Source organism: Lineus longissimus, chromosome 7, assembly GCF_910592395.1.
Source record: "Lineus longissimus chromosome 7, tnLinLong1.2, whole genome shotgun sequence".
Classification (NCBI taxonomy): domain Eukaryota; kingdom Metazoa; phylum Nemertea; class Pilidiophora; order Heteronemertea; family Lineidae; genus Lineus; species Lineus longissimus.
This window is the reverse complement of record NC_088314.1, coordinates 2,427,201-2,446,495: the sequence shown is the minus strand read 5'-3', so window position 1 is coordinate 2,446,495 and position 19,295 is coordinate 2,427,201. Positions and strand designations below refer to the sequence as shown.

General features: G+C 40.7%; 1 protein-coding gene across 3 annotated transcripts in view; it reads right to left on the bottom strand.

The window, feature by feature from the left end:
* LOC135490733 (uncharacterized) overlaps nucleotides 1–19,295 on the bottom strand; it is a 146,719-nt gene that overhangs the window by 65,795 nt on the left and 61,629 nt on the right. Inside the window, exon 1 of one of the 3 annotated variants that reach the window (XM_064776147.1) lies at nucleotides 15,942–16,255. The exons of the other annotated variants lie outside the window; for them this stretch is intronic. The gene's annotated coding sequence lies outside the window, so the exon portion shown is untranslated. Of the gene's footprint in view, nucleotides 1–15,941; nucleotides 16,256–19,295 lie in introns of those variants that run through there. 3 annotated transcript variants of the gene reach the window in all.

The following is a 19,295-nucleotide window of genomic DNA, read 5'->3' as shown; positions in this document are numbered from 1 at the left end:
ACAATAAGAGTTCATGTTAACTGATAGCGAGTTCCAAGGTGGTGAGAAATAGACGCAAGATCTATTCTGCTCGGCATCAACACTCCTCTTTTGAACTAAAGGTTGGTTAAGTCATTCTATTTTCATGGTTAAACGTTCTAAGCTCCTAATCATCGCTCAATTAACATTAGTTTGGAGAGTCAAGTAGTAGGTGGTGACTCCTTCTTCATTATTACTCAATTCTCAAAGATGGATTACGCTTGTGTAGAGCTACCATAATCTTCCAAATATGACAAGGTATTTTAAACTTGATAAAAAATAAATAATTGCTTGGAGTGAAAACCAGATATCGATAGAAAGGGTAACCCCATTTTCGTCGTGAGACAGGCTATTTGCCTCACGTGCCTTATACTCTACCCAGTGGTATAAACGGGTACCAGTCAGTAATGCTCAGGTTGGCGCCGATTGAGCTGCTCATCTACATTCTACTGAAAGGTTTCGCGATAGACCGGGGTTAAATGATTAAGTCGGATGATATAACCTTTTTTTTACTATTACAGATTATCGTCGCTGTTCTAGAATTAGGCCATTCACTACGAAGACGCGTTTTTCGATATAGATGAGAATAATACTTTTGGATATAGACCTAAGCCTTCAGCAAATCATTCAAAAATTCATAAAATTATACAACATCTGAAGGAATGCTTTGTTTGCTAAGCAATCTCGTTTCTCAGTGTCTCCGTCACATAAGAACAGTCAAGCAAAGCGTGAATAATTTGATAAAAGCTTTGGAAGTAAAAGAAATCTTGAGGTCGTATCAGATCTGGTTATGACACTTTATTCCTCTTTCTATGACAGCTGATGGCCTGAGGTTACTGGTTTAGGAAATTGAGTTTGATGACCATGGCAAGTGGGATTTTCTTTAAATGTGGCCATGGATCGATAAGATGATTTGTGAGTGAACTTAGCAGCTCAATGTTCTTGGTTGAAGAGGTCAGAGAATGAATACAGGTGAAGTGAAAGGAACCTGTCTGCTCCAAGATAGATTCATAAGAAAGAAACTCTAGTCCGTACACAGATTTGGAAAAATGCCATACCATGGCACGTTTTCTCAAATTAAGTGTAAGATATACACTGCCTCAATCTTGGAGTTATTCCGTAGTCTAGCTTTTTGCCTTAATGCTGATTTCAGACTTAATGCTGGTTTCAGACACAACCTGTCAATGCAACGTGTGACGAAATTTCCTAAGCCTTTCCTGCAGTAGACAAGCTCTTTAAGCATCCCGTGTCTTTTGATACCACGAAGGTCAAACGGAAAGTCGAAGCTGCGATGTTGATTGTAGCTAGCCTATCGTTGTTGGCAAACATCATAAACATTGCCTCCTTTAAAACAGATTAACTAGGCCAGGCTAGCCACATTATTGTATCATCAGGTGTCCCAAAGGGTTGTTAGCCTGCCCAGAATGTCAATGTTTCGCAGTACATTACAAAAGCACGTTGGCGGGTCCATTTATTTTGCACCTGGGTTCGTTATTCAACCAGAGTGTTCAATTATACAAACCATTGAGGGAGAGTAGAACCTATCGAGTTTAGATCATTGAGAAATTGCACCAAACAGGAGCACTTTTCCAATTCATATCCCACTGAAAGTCCCATGTCATCATCCATCCCAAGACGTTTTTCTTCCCCATTTCAATTTTATTAGTAATGATTATACACCACCATTATACACAATCATTGGTAGTGCATATTTCATACTTATTTCTAAAATACATTAATGCTACAGTGCACTCTTCAGCGTCCTTATTTCGAACACCACCACCACCCTAAAAAAAACCCACACCAACAAAACAAACAAAACAACTGCATTCTATCTACAAATACATTAAGAGTAAACATCCTCTGGGATCGATTTAAAATCAGCCAACTGATTTCATAGGATTTTGTCGAACAGAATAGAGACGATGCACCTAAATGTATTCTGTCTGATTCTGTTTTAGCTGGAAGCAGAGGCCTACACGTTCCTTTTATCATTCACGCGATAAACAAATTAAACAAATAAGCCACTATTATTTGAAATAAACTATCATAAACTATTTGATACTATCAGCAGTTAGAGGGCGAGGCATAATCCCACAATAAATAGTGACAAAGGACCGAGTAGTGTACATTGCCAACGCGTTCGCGGATTCAATTATATAAGTCAAATATGTTAGTTATTTAATTAAGATCTGTGTGTGTAAGTCAAACATTTTACATTCATTGATCACCTCGCCAAGCAAAGGATCTCTGGAGGAACACGTTGTGCATAAACCTTAACTAGAAGTTAAAAAATCCAACGTTTTAGACATTCTGATATTGATGAGACATGAGTATATCAAGGGCTAACAGGTTGCAATTTGAGTCGCAACATTCTCTTTGTTCATCTTGCTTGACATTAAATATCATTCCTTTGAGCAACACTATTTGTATGTAAACCATATAATACTGTAAACATTCTCTCTACACAAATGATGTTAAGCACAGCATTCACCTTTGGCAAGGTTATCGAAAGATATTATTTGAAAAATGGTATCTGGGTCTGTCTGGAGCAGAACCCATTGTTTGCAACTAATCCTATTGTTCACTGCTATCGCGGAGAAATTTACCCTTTCAATAAAATGATAATATACATGGCTTATGGAAAATGGACATGGCCATTGGGAAAAGGCCATTGGTTATCATGTTGTATTTCTCTACATCGTAGTAGCAGTTAAGGGAATCGTATGTCGCGAAACAGGTGCAAAGAAGGGTGCCAGATTGCTCCCGAGTGTATAGTATTATGCAGACTATGGATACTTTATATCACCTCATAACTAACGTTAATATACGAAGAATGTACATCAGGTTGTATGCTTGGGCCGACTAAGGGTACATACGTTAGATTAATGGGGTTTTTTCTCTTTCTCTTGGGAAACGAATACACTAACTTTCTTTTTGTAACACTGTTCCTCGTTTCGACCTCTGGCGTACTCTTTACTCCACGTTTACTGACCGGGATTCATTTTAGAGTAGTACAAGAGGTATTCCGAGTACAAAAAGGAGTCCACCCAACAGTCCACGATGGAACTGTTGTGAATCTTCACTTGTACTGGAAAGAAGATAGACAAGACCTATCTTCTTTTAGTAATATTGGTATCACTCTTCTCATAGTAAACAAACCGCCTCATCTCATGAAGGTAACAGTATGGATGTGCTTCTCAATACATCTGCTGTCTATTTTAGATTGATTACTATTACCTACTATGGCCTCATAGACAGACATTCACTGATTGGCGCACCAGCCTATTCTAAGGTCTTAAGGTGATGCAAAGGTACATTAATGACGGGATGGAAGAGGCGTAGTCAGTCCTTCGTGAATCGAGGACAATGATAAAGAAAACAAAACACAAATCATGGCCAAGTACAAGCATGCTTGATTTCGATGCTGGAAAAAGAAAAGATGGGCTTTACTCATAGCATCGATGATCAGGTATGTTTAAGTGCATTACCTGATAAAGCCTCTCAGCACGACCATTTCTGGATTGTTCTGTCAACAATTTCTGATATTGTGTGATAACCAACAGGAAAATATGGTTCCTGTAGTGGACATGATGTTTTGGCATTCTATGTTTAATGTTTAACTCTAAGTTGGTATCAGCAAACAAAACCTGTGAAAGAAGGCTGATTCCACCAAATTCACGCCTCAAAGAAACGATAATCAGGGTAATACAGAGTGGAGTCCACACAGGAACGGACCGCAGTACCATGTCAGGGATACCTATGCAAAACATCGATTATAATGATTGGTTCAAATCATTCTGTTGAGGTGCATTATATTTAATTGGGTTCTGAGTGCAAGGTACAATAGTAAACCTTGTAATGAAAGTACAGTTACCGCTGTTATTAGGAGAGACAGTACCTATGTTCTGGTTGCAATTTCAGACATCACTTGTAGGAGGAGAGGCTGAGCGACAGCACCGGGGATACGGCAAGGGGAAAGAGAACTATTGGTTACTGCTCCGACAGATGTCTAGACAAGTGGAATAGTCATTTTACTGTCAGATACCATAAGCAACAAATAACACCAACCAGAGCTCAATCTGCCTTCAGGCAACTATAGATTTTGTGATCTGCGAACCTTATGTTGTAAACTCTTGTAAACCGCTCAAGGCATCTCGGAGTTTCTCGTCGCGCGCCAACTACACGGAAGTTTGACAATATCGAAGATGGAATCGATGGTGAGAGCAAGCCGCGGTTGCCCATCGGCAGCTATTGGACTGGTATCGGCTTTTAGAATAACAAGAACCCTTAATAAGTGTACTCAAGTGTTTGCCTACTCCTTCCCAAGTTCATTCCGCAGACGCTCATTATAAGGCATCTGAATCAAACTTTGGAAAGGTAAGCGAGGGGCTCAGAATTCAACATGTTGAACACGTTTTATTGAAACCGGTGGTTCAAAAGACTGGGGTGGAGGAATGATTTCAAACTATATCTACATGATGTATACATTCTCAACAGGTTAACTTTCATTCGTTTCCATGGACGTTTTATCATCAAGATGATTGGTACACTCGCCACGTGTAGCGAATCCAGAGGTGGCAAAGTACAAGCAAGAGGATAAAACCTAACCTTTCTATCAATGGTTGACAATGTCGGATAATCGGAATATTGTAAATTGGTTTGATTCTACATACTAACCGTATCGGACCGAAATCACCACACAAGCACCTTAATGTGATCGATTATTGCGTATTGGAGTCTGAATGTGTCAGGCTTCCTCAGCATCAGGGACAGGAGAATCAATAATGGCGTCAGTATGATACAATAAAAGATATAACAAGGCCAAATCTGGACCAATCTGACATCGTTTGTAGGAGATTAAGAACTCCCAAAATGTTATGGTGTTGTTTCTAACAAGTCGTTGGTAGAGAACCCTAGCTAGCGTAGGAATTGATCTTGCCTGTCTCGTTAATTATCAGTAAGTTCAGAAAAGAGGGGAACGCCATTATCAAGGAATATCCAAGCTAGGCAATCTCATGCCCCTGTTGAATATCTAGTTCCGGTTTCTGAGGCATGGATCGCAGATTACTCCCAAGACACAATAGCATGAGCTGGCTCTAATCTAATCATAAAGTAGTTAATTTGATTTGGAAGTATCCTAAGTGTTGCTTCTAAGTCAATTTGATGTTTGATTCGCCAAATGGAGGATTAATCAAGAATACAATGTACTTACTGAATCCCAAGTGGTACACACTAATCCTCGTGCATCAGGTGGATATCAGAGACATTCTGGTCACTGACAAAACAGTCGATTTCAAATTCAACTTCAAATTTCGATTTGGAAAGGCTTCATATCTGTGGTTGTACCATTTCGAAACATTTAATGCATACGTTTCTATGAGCATGCAGAGCTGATTGATATCTTGAAGAACATGAAGAATTGTAACCAAACCCAGACGATTTCAAAGCCTTCCCGTACCAAAGGCTTGGTGTAAACGAAGGTAACTTAAATGCACTAACCCATCGAATGTTTACAGAAAAAGTTTTTGCATATCAAGAGCGTTCTAGAAATGTTACAGCCTACTACATTTCACGACCAAGTCACCTAGAAATGTACAGTGGTTTAGTCAACAGTAATGATTGATTGATACCGGTGGAACGTTTTGTGAATATGATCTCATTGGTAAGAAATCGTGAAGCGTACATTTAGCCAACGTTGTTGATAAACAGGTAGAGGCATTTGCTGTTACTTACCTTTCACTGCAAGCAATGTCTATACATCACAGTTATTAATGCTGTCAAACCTCACCCAAACATGACCGGAATTATATTATTTACATTATGGCAATGTGCACTTAGAATGTTGCTAACGATCAAACATGTTATACCTAGTTTTATAATACCATCGCTGAACCTGGATGATGGAGAGAATTAAGACAGCTTAAAACTTTATAACACTCGATAGATAGTTATAGAAGTGTTCTTTCATAAACTTTCCGGTTCTGTTGAAACCTTGTCAGATGATCTTGTTCGCGGTTGTTTGTGTTATCTCTTAATTTTGTTGATGATGATGATGATAATGATGATGACAATGACATGGGCCTAACTAAATCGACGATTTGTGCATATCAATTATCAAGATGGTTATCATCAAAAGCATACGAGTTAGTCCAAGAAGACGGTTGTGTACCATGCGTAGGCGGAACAGGAAGGCGGGTGGATGTGACTAACGTCTACACGTAGCCAAATTGTCGGCCAGGTAATAGGTTGGCTGAAGGCAAAATGACGGATATGAGATGCTGAACGCACTAACAAAAGGCCCAAGGGCCTGGCGCTCAGCTGAAATGGATAGGTGAAGGCAAGGGCCAAGTGTGTGTCGGTAACGTTATTATGAGGCAACGTGAAGCTATAACGTCTAGCACGCAGAAGTGCTGATGCGAAAGACCTTCTTGCTATATCAGTGCATGCTGAAGTACTGAGTTGACGTCACCCTGGTATTATGACGTAAAGTCATTTCTATTGCCGTTGCAGTAGTGGGGTGTGTGATGACGTCAAGGAGTTGTGTGGTGACGTCAAAGAGTGGAGTCCTTGTCTTCATGCAGCGTAGGTGGAACTAATAACATGCACATGGACACAAGGTACATAATTATTACAGTGTATTTTGTGAGGTGGGGCCTGGTGCTTTACAATGGTCAAATGAACCGACTGTTGTCTGGACATTGATGAAGTGGATGCAGCCAAATGTTTGGGACGGTCTTTTTTGTATGTGAAGAAAAGAAGATAAAGAGTTGGTTAACAAAATGAACTTTATTGGTGTGGCAGATATTTGATGCCTTTCGGCAGATATTTGAAGCGCCTTGCGGCAGATATTTGTTGCCTTGCAGCAGATATTTGATAACGCTCTCCGGGAATGGAAAGCAGTAAAACGAGTAAGCACACCTCACTCTGAATGTGGGAACAGCAAGTGCTTTCCTGGACTTGAAATGTGCCAACGACTCCTCTTGTAATAACCAACAACAGTTAATCTGTAAAAAAAGAGAAGAGAAATTAACACTGACTGAATAAAAAAGGGTGACATAGACGGGGAAATGTACACCACCGGATACAGTCTGTGCTTGATCAGGCATCGGTCAGATGATATCCTGAACAAGGCATCTATGGAAGCAAATCCAGAAAGAGACTTTACCTTCGAAGGGCACACTTATTACTCAGTGAAAAGTCAGTCCTGTGGGCTGTTTTCCAATTCAAAATAAAAGTGTAACCTCTTTAAATTAGTCTCACAGACTGAACCATAACACTCAACAGCCAACCGTGCCCACATGATGTGAGCCGAGAGCTGGGCTTAAAGATGAGCGAGTGGTGTACTACATTTTGAAAATTGTCTATCGTCTACGACATGTGACAGAACAGGATCTAGTGGACTTAATGATGAGGTACTATCAAATAAGGTGTCCATCAAATGAATCATGAGGGCCTGTTTGTTGAGTTATACTCTAAGCCTGTCCTATAGGGCTAGGCTATGGTTTTTGTCTTTTTTACAGCTACAGTACAGCCATGCACAGCGCAGTGTACAGACAGTACAGGATTGCAAACCAAAAACATGAGCATTGCTGCGTAACGAAACTGCAGTGGAATTCATACTACGATGTCATAATGTGACTTTCAAAATAATTGTAAACAAACGTAGCCTAAATGGCGAAATTTGTTGCAAAATTGCCAACCACAACATCTCAGGGACCGTAGCCAAAATGGCCGACGGCGAATTCTCCGGTCGCTAGCGCAGTCCATAAACAAGCATCAATTTCACCAACTTTGGGCGCAGGCTTGGTCATCAAAGTTACAGAACTGTTAGAAATACATCCAAACAACATATATATACAGTTAAAAGTGCATAAAAATCCCGTTTCAACCTCCGGCCGCTACCTTTTTTTCTCCGCCAGACGCCGGGCCCTACCGGTCGTTATTTAGTGCGACCGCCACCAGAGTGTTTATCACGATCTTTCGCCGTTTTAATAGCGCGTTTTAGGCAGATTAATCAATTATTACATGCATGCATTATATATCACCGAAATGATAATTGCGTAGGCTATTTGAAACTAAGTTCGATATTATTTTTGATCTTTGAATTGAATTTAGGCGAGTGATTTTTGACACCCGGTCGACATATCAGGACTTGCAAAGTTCACGCGAGATCGCTTGCATCATCGGCACGTTTGAAAACCGAATTTCACAAATTCCACAAATATTTATCACATACCATATGTATCACCACAAAGGTAACTCTCTAGACTATTTGAAACCAAGTTCAGATACTTATTTTCACAAAAATTCGAAGCTATGCAAGCGATTTTTCAGTGGTAGAGATCGACGGAAACAAATTTCTCGCTCTAAAATGACATGAGACGAGCACCAACTTTCGCTAATTTGTGCACAAAATTTCCGCAATATTATAAAAAACTATCGATAAATCTGAATTATATAGACTCTTTTCAGTACCTAAACAAATTTCAGGTACATGGTCATGTTGATTAAAAGAGTATCAACCGATTGAACATGAGAAAGTTCACTCATCTTCATTGAAGCAGCGACTACCGCCATTTTTAAATGGTGGCATCTCTTCTATCGATCGGCCAATCAGCGGCACTGCTTGCAAAAAGTTGAGCCACCGCCAAATTTGAAATCGCCAAAATTCAGTCAATGTGCCTGCAGCGCCAACTGGCGGTGAAAACCATATTAATTCCATTAAAAGTAAAAAATGAAAAAATATTAAAAAATATTCAGCCACATTTGAAAACAATATTTGCTCTGTGGACCGAGGTAAAAAGGGAAAGAAATCTACACGCGAAATGACCTCATTCTCTTAATACAGGTCGGATCGCGCTGATTTTTCGTTTTTTGAGTTCACCTTGGGCAACTCCTAATTTAGCACCGTCAACGAAGTGGCTAGGCCTTCCCAATCAGAAATGTCCAATTTTGTCCACAGATGGGTCCCTAGATGGATGGATTGCAGGACGGACACCATTTGAACAGCTATTCTACTAGCTCCGCTGACTTTGTCAGCTGAGCTAAAAATACCGGCTAAGTAACCTTTGTTTGATCCTACAGCTCTGGGCCATGAGCTCTTCCTATATTCGTCGTAGGTGTGCCTGAGAACGACGACCTTATTTAACATAAGTTGGGCATCTGATTTGCCGTCCAAATGAGAAGCTTCAAGCAAAATTCATATTCGATACGCGACCATCCCTGCCACCGTTTTGTACTGTTGATTTCCGTGCGAGTGCATAATACCGCAGCCAAGGTGCAGAGGGTGGTTTAGCAACTTCGTAGCCACCTTGAAACAGAAACGACTTTCAGTGCACGTAATATAAGATTATGTTCCACAATACTATACACTAAGGCTACGCACAACTGGAGTCTCACGCCGACAGTGGGGACCAAATAAGGTGCTCCGGACCGCTAGTCAAAGACCAGAGACGCTACACGAGCGTGGCTCAAGAGATTCGATATTAAATGAAAAAGGAACAAAAACCTTCAGGAAATATCCTGCGTGGGCCAATATCCATACTTTACATCATCTCATCTTTACTAGCATTGCACTGATGGATCGGATGGCTGAGACATTGCACATCTTGTGAAGACATCAGCCTGGATGACACCCTTTCATCATGCTACTGGCAGGGTGAAGCAGTACCAGAGACAGCTAATTTTCGTCAGGAAGGACAAGTCTAGCTAATGTTATAGCGTGACAGGTAAAAACAACCACATTGGATCAGGCAGTAACCCTCGTCGTAGCAAGCTAATCTGAAAATCGGTAAAGCTACTTGAGCAAGCGATATGAAAAGTTGGGCCGACGAAGTACTGTGATCGAGCACCTCGAGGATGAATCTAGCGTTTATGGATGTCTATGCACACCGTAATCACAGGAGCAGCAAATCACGCGGTTGCTGCATTTTATTATTGAACGATGTTAAACCTGAAACACCCCTTCTTGGCCAGGTTAATGTATTTTTTAGTTCCATTATAGGTTGACAAGAAAAAACAATCATGTCAGTGTGATGTGTAGCGATGTACTGCACTACTACTGTTACTATTCCGCCCGATTCCTACATGATATATGAGAGGTCTGCCGCTCATTAGCGCGATATTTCCTTTGATTCGTCACATAATATGGAAACATATTACAAATACGGAGACCCAGGAAGCTTCCTAATGCATCCCGAGGACTATGGTTGAGAGGACACCCTTCCTGAGGAAACATCTCATCACTTTCCCTGGGGATTCACTGATGATGTGCTCGTAGACTGCACTCTATCTCTTCCTAATGGCAACTATACTTAATATACCAAGGTGTAATGCTTGTTAGGCTAATCATAGGACGTGTCCAAGAATACAAATTAGAGCCATTACGGGTAAGGATCTGATGAGGTGGATTGACTTTTGGTGATCAGCCAGTTTTGGTACATTATGATACACCAACCATCCAAGTTATTTCATGGAGCACAAGTTGATGTACTACTAGCTTAGATAAGAACGGTGGAGAGCAATTATGACAGAGGGTCTGAGTACGTAAGAGACAATCCCTTGGATTGTGATGGAATCAAAAACTAGAAGGGTGAATTTCCTGAAACTTGAAGGAATTTCTGTGGTCAAAACCCAGAACCAAAATTTCAGAACAACGTCCAAACAACCCCCTCCTCGCTCCTGTCCTCTGCACTAAGGGAAGCGGACTGATTGTGTCGAATGAGGATGACCTGCCTTACCTTAGTTCGGTATCAAGACCTTAAGCCACATCAAAAACAACATTGCTACTGTCACTTGCACAATGTTAGTCGTAGCGAAATGTACACCAAATAGCAAGATACCCGTCGGCTAAATGAGCTTAAGGATGGATGAAGGGTCAAATGAAAGTCACTCCCCCATTAACGTCTTGAAGCGTCGACATCTTTGGAAATGATTCACTGTCGTGGTGTTATTGCGTTACGATAATGCCATAAAACACCATCCGCCTTCCTAACGGTCTAGATGGCCCATGGCCAAATGGTGTGCGAAAGAGTCTGATAGACAGTTGATAACTCTCATAACAGCAGACTACTGCAGTTTGATAACTCCACGTCGGCAATGTAATAGAGAGTCAATATAGTACCCCAAGCAGCAAACTGTTACCAACATTTGGTCCAACGTCAGGAGTCTGAACAGTTGAGATCATAGCCGAAGGAACAAACTGCTGCCGCGGGTAACCAGCGTCAACAGACTAACAGCTAGGTTGACCCTGAACAGATATATCCGACTATTGATCAGTTACTATCGATATCTGATAACCGAGTGATCGTGTAGGTGTGTAATAGGTTCTTGGGCGATGACAGGCGGCAGAATGAGTGTGTCTGCCCTCATCAAATTATCCCTCAGTGGGGAAGGCGAGATTTGTTGTGAGGGGGTATAGGACCAATCATTCCGTGGGCGGTAGGAAGCGCGCCATTTTCGCTGAAAGGTCAACATTTTTTCGCGTGGGAATATTCATCATATCATCTCTTCATATAATTTTGTTTGGGGTCAACGATTCAACAAATTATGATGAAAAGTAAATTGGTCCTGAGGGGTACAAACGACGTCAATGACATTTCAATACTATGTTGGCGGCAGGTGCGGATACTTTGTCCCTGTTTTGTATTTGGGTGATCCCGGACCGTTATTATAATTGATTGACCTGACATTTTCACCGAGCTATTTTAGACTGGTTTTGTCGATTGAGTAAACAGGTAACGGGGTATTATGATATATCCCTGAAAATCGATATTTGTTTGTATAATAGTGGTTCACCGCGGTGAAAAAGTTTCACCGTAATTTTTTTATGGACAATCTAAAATATCGTCTTAGTGTTTCAGTGATACGGCTCAGACAGCAGGTATCTTCTAACTCTAACTTGCCTTTACCTTGGCTCGGAAAACAGTAAGGTAGAAGACATATTACCTGAAATGAAAAAAAAGTAGAAAACAATAAATTTAACCGACAACATTCCCAAAAATGCGGTATGAAGTGAATGAACGCCCTACGCCTTGTTCGGCGTCGAACCAGTCTCCATACCCGATGTCAATTTGACCTTACAGTAAGTGTCCTGCACTAAAGCGACTTCGTGGATGCAATCCACTTGATAATTGGGCCAATTAGACCCAAAGACCTGCGGATGTCACCGCATCTACGCGTGCGTTCGTAGCAGCTAGTCGACCAGGAAATGACTCCGTGAACAACCAAATGATGCTCAATCGATGGAACCAATCAGCACGGAACATGTTTGAGACTCTTGAACTAAATGGCGGTGACATTACAGGACGGTATCTCACAATGGCCGCAACTTTTAACGGCTAGGCTAATTAACTGTCCATGTACGAGATGGTTTATTACGTGCCGATCAGCTAATGGGTCCAAATACTAGAGAAATGTACCTACGTAGAGTTCTTTTCGATTTTGATGTTACCAGCAATCGATTTCTAACAGGAAAGTAGTATAGTATACATTGTACGCGGGATAATTAGATCTAATTTTGTACCATGTATTATATCGTGCTGAGACATTCGACTTGACAGCCGAAGATCAAAAGAGCCAAAGCATTCCATCCTCAGTCGGACAGACTTCTTTTCCCCACACTGGCAATCAACGTTTACTTACAGCACAGTTAAACAAACATTCCAATCACGATAACGACTGCTAGATTTGAATGTTTGTCCAGCGTTTTCGTATCTATCTCATCAGTCAACGTGTAAGTGTAATGAAAGATACTTACATATATCGAGATATACAACCTTCAGAAGATCCAAGAATGCAGAATCGACTGCAACGAAGAATAATGGCAATACCTGGTCTTTCTTTAAACAACAATACTCGCCCGACTCATTTATCCAATACCAGTCCTTATAAGATCAATACAAGTGACCACAATATATCGGGGTAGGGATGCCACCCACAAAAGAAGCCATGAAGATGTTCACCATCCTAATTCCTCTACACACAAAGACTCAACCTCAGACGCTTGAGACGTGGTCTTATTTCTTAAAGGGCACAAGAATTCAACCTGGTGGAATCCGAGGACAATGTCAGTCACAATGGCAATTCCTGATACCTTGTTGTACGTAAAGAGTAGAGAAGATAATTAAGTGTAGAATGGCTTCAAATAGAATAATAGCATTGATCTGCTGATGGAATCTTTCTTCATACTCAAGGACGACTGTTTAATGTTGTGACGGCATGGCTGAGGAGGCTGTTATATTAGCCAGAGTCATATTTGAATTGACCCAGAGGCTTCTCCTTGGATCAGGGATGGTCTCTCTAATGACCATCGGGATTAATCCGTCTTTATATTAAACATGTGAGGGTCATGATCAAGCGGTCGGTCTTGGTAGTAGACATAACGCAGTAATTTCACGATAAAACTATTCAATGTTGTGATCTGATCCCGAGTCCCAGGTATCTCGGTGATGACATTCCCCTCGTGGATCAATGAAAGTAATCAGTCTTAAACGTGCGAGAATCTTCAATGAACCTTTGCTTAGAGGTATGGTTTCTTGAAGAGTGAACTTATCTCAGCGGTCCCATTTCGTAGATCACGTCACACAGAAAAATGATGTGCACGTGATAATCGTCTTGATCAAACACATCTTGTTAACAAACGACACATGTGTACCTACTCAATGTTGTGACTCGAGACTGCCGAGGCTACGTATTGAATTTGAGGTAACCCAGTAAGTATAAATCAGTCTTAATAGACATGCTAGGCACATCAATGACCGTATCGTCGTGGTCTCTTCGACGACCATGAGCATTACAACTACTTGACATGTCCAATGACCTGGGTTTTTTTCTTTGGAACCATAGAAGAAAGTGATAGGATGATGCGGTAGACGGTATCAGTATTTATAACTGATCCAATACGATACCTTTGAGTACAGGTAACATTGCGCAGAATGGCTTCAATGAAATATTTATCCTGATAGCACATGTCCTTCTACCCAACAATCTACACTTTAATCATTCAATACTTTGTCATACAGATGTTGCTGTTCCCTATATACATATATATTTCCCCTATCTTATCGGATCAAAGGAAGTTATCAGTCTTAAACGTGCTGGGGTCATCAATAACCGTACCGCATCAGGCGCTTCGTTGACAATAACCATTATGACAGAATGTTTGATATTGCGACCACTGGCAAGTTGAAGGTAAGTGATATTGTGATCGCATGATAGATAGATAACGACAAACAGAATGTACACCAACATGTGACACTTTATATCGGGGATTGTGACAGGTTAGAATGAGCAGAAATGGCTGAAACTGAAGTTCTCTTAGAAGGATACGTCTCGATGGAAAAAATACGTCTTAATTCTTTAAGATGGGACACTGCATGTGGTAAAACAATAGGTGTGTGATATTTGATGACAAAGAAATTGCCAAAATGATAACATAAGACACCTCACATTATGACCAAGAGAAAGTAAAAGTTTCCTCGCCTTCAGTGCACCTTCGTAATACTGTACGTCCATCTCCAGTTACACTGAAGAATTGCTTTGGAGCAACAAAAGCAGCTGGCAATGCCTTGGCATAAAAACATGCTTCTGTTTTTCGAGGCAATAGACAAGTATAACAGGCACTCCGGTATGTGAATCAAATACAGCCCTGTCATAAGTTTTTAAAGGTTTTGCCAGTACATTGAACACTCATTACAGTAAGTTACAGGTAGACAGAATCTCAGACAGTTGCCAAATCACTGTCTGTCTATTCCAGCAAAAAGGTAAACAAAGTCGGTATAACTTCAGTTGTAAACAATGACATTTCTCCAGCTTTCTTTCCTCTGGGAACGACAAACCATAATGTAATATCCACGAGCCTGCACGTAAGTAATAGTGGTTGCTTTGATGTGCAAGAAGTTATTGAAGCGAAATGAAAGCGATAGGCAGAGGGGCCGTCTACGGCCACGCTACCACAAATAAAGTTGACAAAAGCTTTCGTTTATCCTCAGAACTTGGCAAGTTGGGTTATGAAACGAGATGAGAGGAAAATGATTGTCACATAATCGAACCTTTCGTACTTAGTTCCTGGTGCAAATTTCGCTAATCGTGAGACTTTTTAATGAGCCTAGGTGTGAAGATCGATCTGACAACTAAAGGAATCCGAGATTTCCTGATCGCTGTCTTGATCAATTATCAATCACTCATTGACCTTATGTCATTTTTGCTTAGCGCAACAGGAATGAAAGCGAATCAATAGAGAATACAATAGACGGTGCTGCTTTCCATTCTAAAATACTGAGTTGAGAGCGCGCGTGCTCATTTTTTAACCGGTTCGTTAGACAACGTTTTTGCGATGTGTTGATGAGGAAGCAAAGCACATGAAAGAAGCCAACGCTTAGTCAACATGTATAACAGAGGAATATACTTAAAAGCGAGATACTGGACCTCAGAGGTGAGATCGAGGTGCTGAATTTTCCTCTGCATGCCATTACTGAATGTAAGAAGGCAGATTTCGTACCACCAACAACGAACAACGAAGGTCTGTCGTTTCATCAAGTCCTGTGGAAATTCATTGATGCAACACTGTCAAGCAGAATCATTCTGAAAACTTGCATTACGATAGTTTTTGCCAATGACAGAAGTTATCATTTCATGATATTACAACCTTTATCAAAGGTTAAAGTACATTCAAAGACCATTAAGCCAACTCTTGTTTTGAGGTTCCCAATTACAATATTCATCTACAAACAGGAGAAAGACCTTAATCCAGATCTAGATTGCCTGAAAAAATCCCCGACGTCTTGTAGCCAAAATAACCTAATACGACTGACTTTGACAAACGACCGACTCATGTCAAACTTTTCATTTCCACAAAGCAGTCTTGAGATTGTTAGACCCCAATCCGAATCGAAATCTGGTGAAGCAAAAAATTAACGTACCTTTTAAATTAGAAGTTCTGGGAAATCTCATCGACTTGACAGCTTCCTATTGATTTAATCCAAAAGAGTATTCTGAAGTTATCACGTAGTTCAATGCTTATCCAGCTAGATATTTTCCAAGTTAATTTAAGTTTTTCTCGCCGCGAATAATCCAAATTAAATTGCTTCAACAAACTCTGAGGAAATAACCTGAGAAGCAAACTGTTTTCATCCCAGTCTAATTTTGTTAAGAATCCAGAGATGAAGTGCTGATACTTTTTGATTAGACCATGTAATCTGGGCGAATGCAGCTATCCGTTGACATGGAGTACCTGGGCTCGATCTTGCTCGAGTGAAGGCGTACCATCAATGATCGATACTAGATTGTGTACTCCTTAGCAACGGGAGATTCCGATTGGCTGCTGAGGCGCGTGACGTCGCGGTCATTCAGGCTCAGCAGAGATGTAATATTCTGGTTTTTTAGAATAATTTTGAAGGAGTTTGTCAAATCTTCGACCCACACTGAACCTACACTCTTTTTCAATACAAATATGCACTACGTAGCTCTGGAGGTTTCTCGGTAAAATGAAAAGGAAAACATAAGGGCATTTGAGATGCTGAACGATCTCTAGGTAAAGGCTTGCAATTCGCTGAAAAACCTCCGGGATGCACATTTGTGTCGGCCGAAAACCGTATTATAAGAGTGAAGGCGTAGATTCCAAGCCTATGTTTTGAGTCTGTATCCATCGCTGTAGCAGGAACTTTTGTCCACTGCTGGGATATTTCATTTGATGCAAGCCTTTGGGTATGAGAGTTACCTCTCTTGACAGGGCGGAGATATTGCATTTTTCTGTCACCACCGCAGTGAGAGTGATGCCTTCGACGAGATGAGGCAGTTTAACTCTGATACGCGAGTACGATAATTACGTAATTTTCTCGTCTTGGTTATGGCGAGATTCCATCTGAGACACCGCCTTCGGGTATGAGATACGACTCACCCGCGGTGGAATCATGTGGAGAGGATTTTATGACAGCTGTGGCGGTTTACATAGATGATGTATGTCAGGCTGGTGAGGGTGTCATCACAATCCTTTGCGGAGTAAAGGACATCCTAGGAATTCATTGGTCTGTCAATAGGCAAAACAATTATCATCCATTTACTGTACTCGCGTATAAGAGGTAACTTGATATATTTGTTCGCGGATCGAGATCAAAAGTTCCTTCTACAGTGATGGATACAGACTCAAAAACAGGCGAGAGTACTTACCAACAACTTGAATAGATTTCTCCCAGGCCATATACAAATAAAAATCTAAGCATTATCTATTGTTGCGCGGCGGCCTCTTATTGCAATATCTACAGTATTTCTGCTACGTGTGGGCAGCAAGGTGAATCAGAAAAGTAAATCAATGTATATATCGCATGACATTCTCTATGGCATTTAGGTGTGAAAATACCCAATCTCAGTCTCCTACTAGAGTTCACCGTATCGACTGATTTGCATCATTTGGTCGTGGCGTGTGATTCCTTGTCAATACTCATAAACTCTGTCACCCTTCCTCACCACAGGGCATGAATAAAAATATCTAAATAATTGCGCAAGTCTATACATCTATGACACTGTCTCTTATCGGTACAGGAACATCACAATGAAAAATTGCGGATGCAATAACGAGATGAAACAATAATGGTTTTTACCAGGCTATACCTCAGATAATCAGCGCATCGTTTTGAGATTCATGTAAATCTCAATTTTTCGCTTACACAAGTACATAAACCGAAGTTGGTGGAGGTATTACGTGCTCTAAATCATCATGAAATAAGTTCTGATAGATATAATCTTCGTAATAGGGGACTTCTTTTTCATGGTGTCATAAAACATAATGATAAACAGGCCGCCACCCACGCATTGAGCAATGATCAGACTAATGATATTAGTCTGGTGATTTCCTTCATTTTTTTCGGACTACTAATAGACTGTGGAGTTCTCGCCGATGTACCAACAGGCATAACAGGATTAGCATTTGTTACCAAATGAAGGTACACGAGAACTGAATCTCCTTCTCACGAGACCTGGGCACCATCGCAAGCACTCCCCTCCCCCAGCATGTTTACTCTCAAAGCTCATCTTGTTTTCTCAATTCCTTGAAGGGGATATTGACCAGCGGTCAAGCAGCGACTCGCGAACGCATCGCGTATTAAAGGATATGCTGGTGCAATAAAGCAAAACGCTGTAGCCAATAGGACGGAAATTCACGGGTTTCTGCAAGAAACACTGAATCTAATTTCCGGTGAATCAAAGCCAGCGTGATGATTGACTGCAGGATGATTTCCGGAATGGCGGACGTGACGTAATTGGCCGAAAAACCTGTCCTGTTCTTTCCATTATTTTGGTACAAAAACAAAACAGATATCACTAAAGTATTACCCTACTGCTTGAGAAGGTTTCAGTGTCAGAGTTACAGGAGATTCTATTTCCTTCGAAGACGTTCCACAGTCCTTGTTCTTCTAAGTTGTTACAATCAATTTATGATAGTCACAACTGGTCCAATGAAAACGCAGTTGAAGCACTTGGACTTCTTAACTCGTTTAAAATACATGTCATACTGATGGTGCCGAAAGGATTTTAAAACCTTTATCCAATTGCGCAGATTAATTACACTGTCCTATGTTCCAGACTTAACTTTAAGCTGCTTGAGGTACCACAGCCGTCTTGAATATGTCCAACGACTGCCTCGTGGTAGTGGAGTCGTGTTGAGCATTTCGCTTTTTTATGGTGTTTGGGAAGAAGGGTGACTTACACCAGTCTTTCCTAGCTGAGGGAATTTGGTAGGACAGAATTCCATATATGAACACGAATAAAGGGCGACCCCTCCTCATTCCAATCTACAGCCATATTTACTACAAGTTGCGAATTACAAGTCTACTGAATAAATTCAAGAAAAGATACTGCCATATGGTGAACTTAAATACAATGTACATGTATACTGATCAATATCAACGGGGGTATTACGTCTCTGTTTTATCTTTCAAGGGAAACTTTTAAGTTGATGAAAGTACTAAATTTTGAAACTAACTTTTAAAATGTGTTGCAACTTTAATGACAAGCATATTATAAATAAGGCAGCAGCTTTCAAATATAGATCAAACAGACTGGAATAGATAGGTTTTGTTCAAGGCTAGACTGGGCAGCTGCCCTCGCGTATTCGGTAGACAACACAGACTGTCATTAACTAACTAGTTCAGCAGCGGATAATGACATGAGGAATGGAAATAAATGCGGCAGTCTCCTCCCTTCAAAAAAACAAAAAAAAATCACACTTATCCCACGATGACCAACAAATTACTACGAAGACTGTTTTGGTCGATATTTAG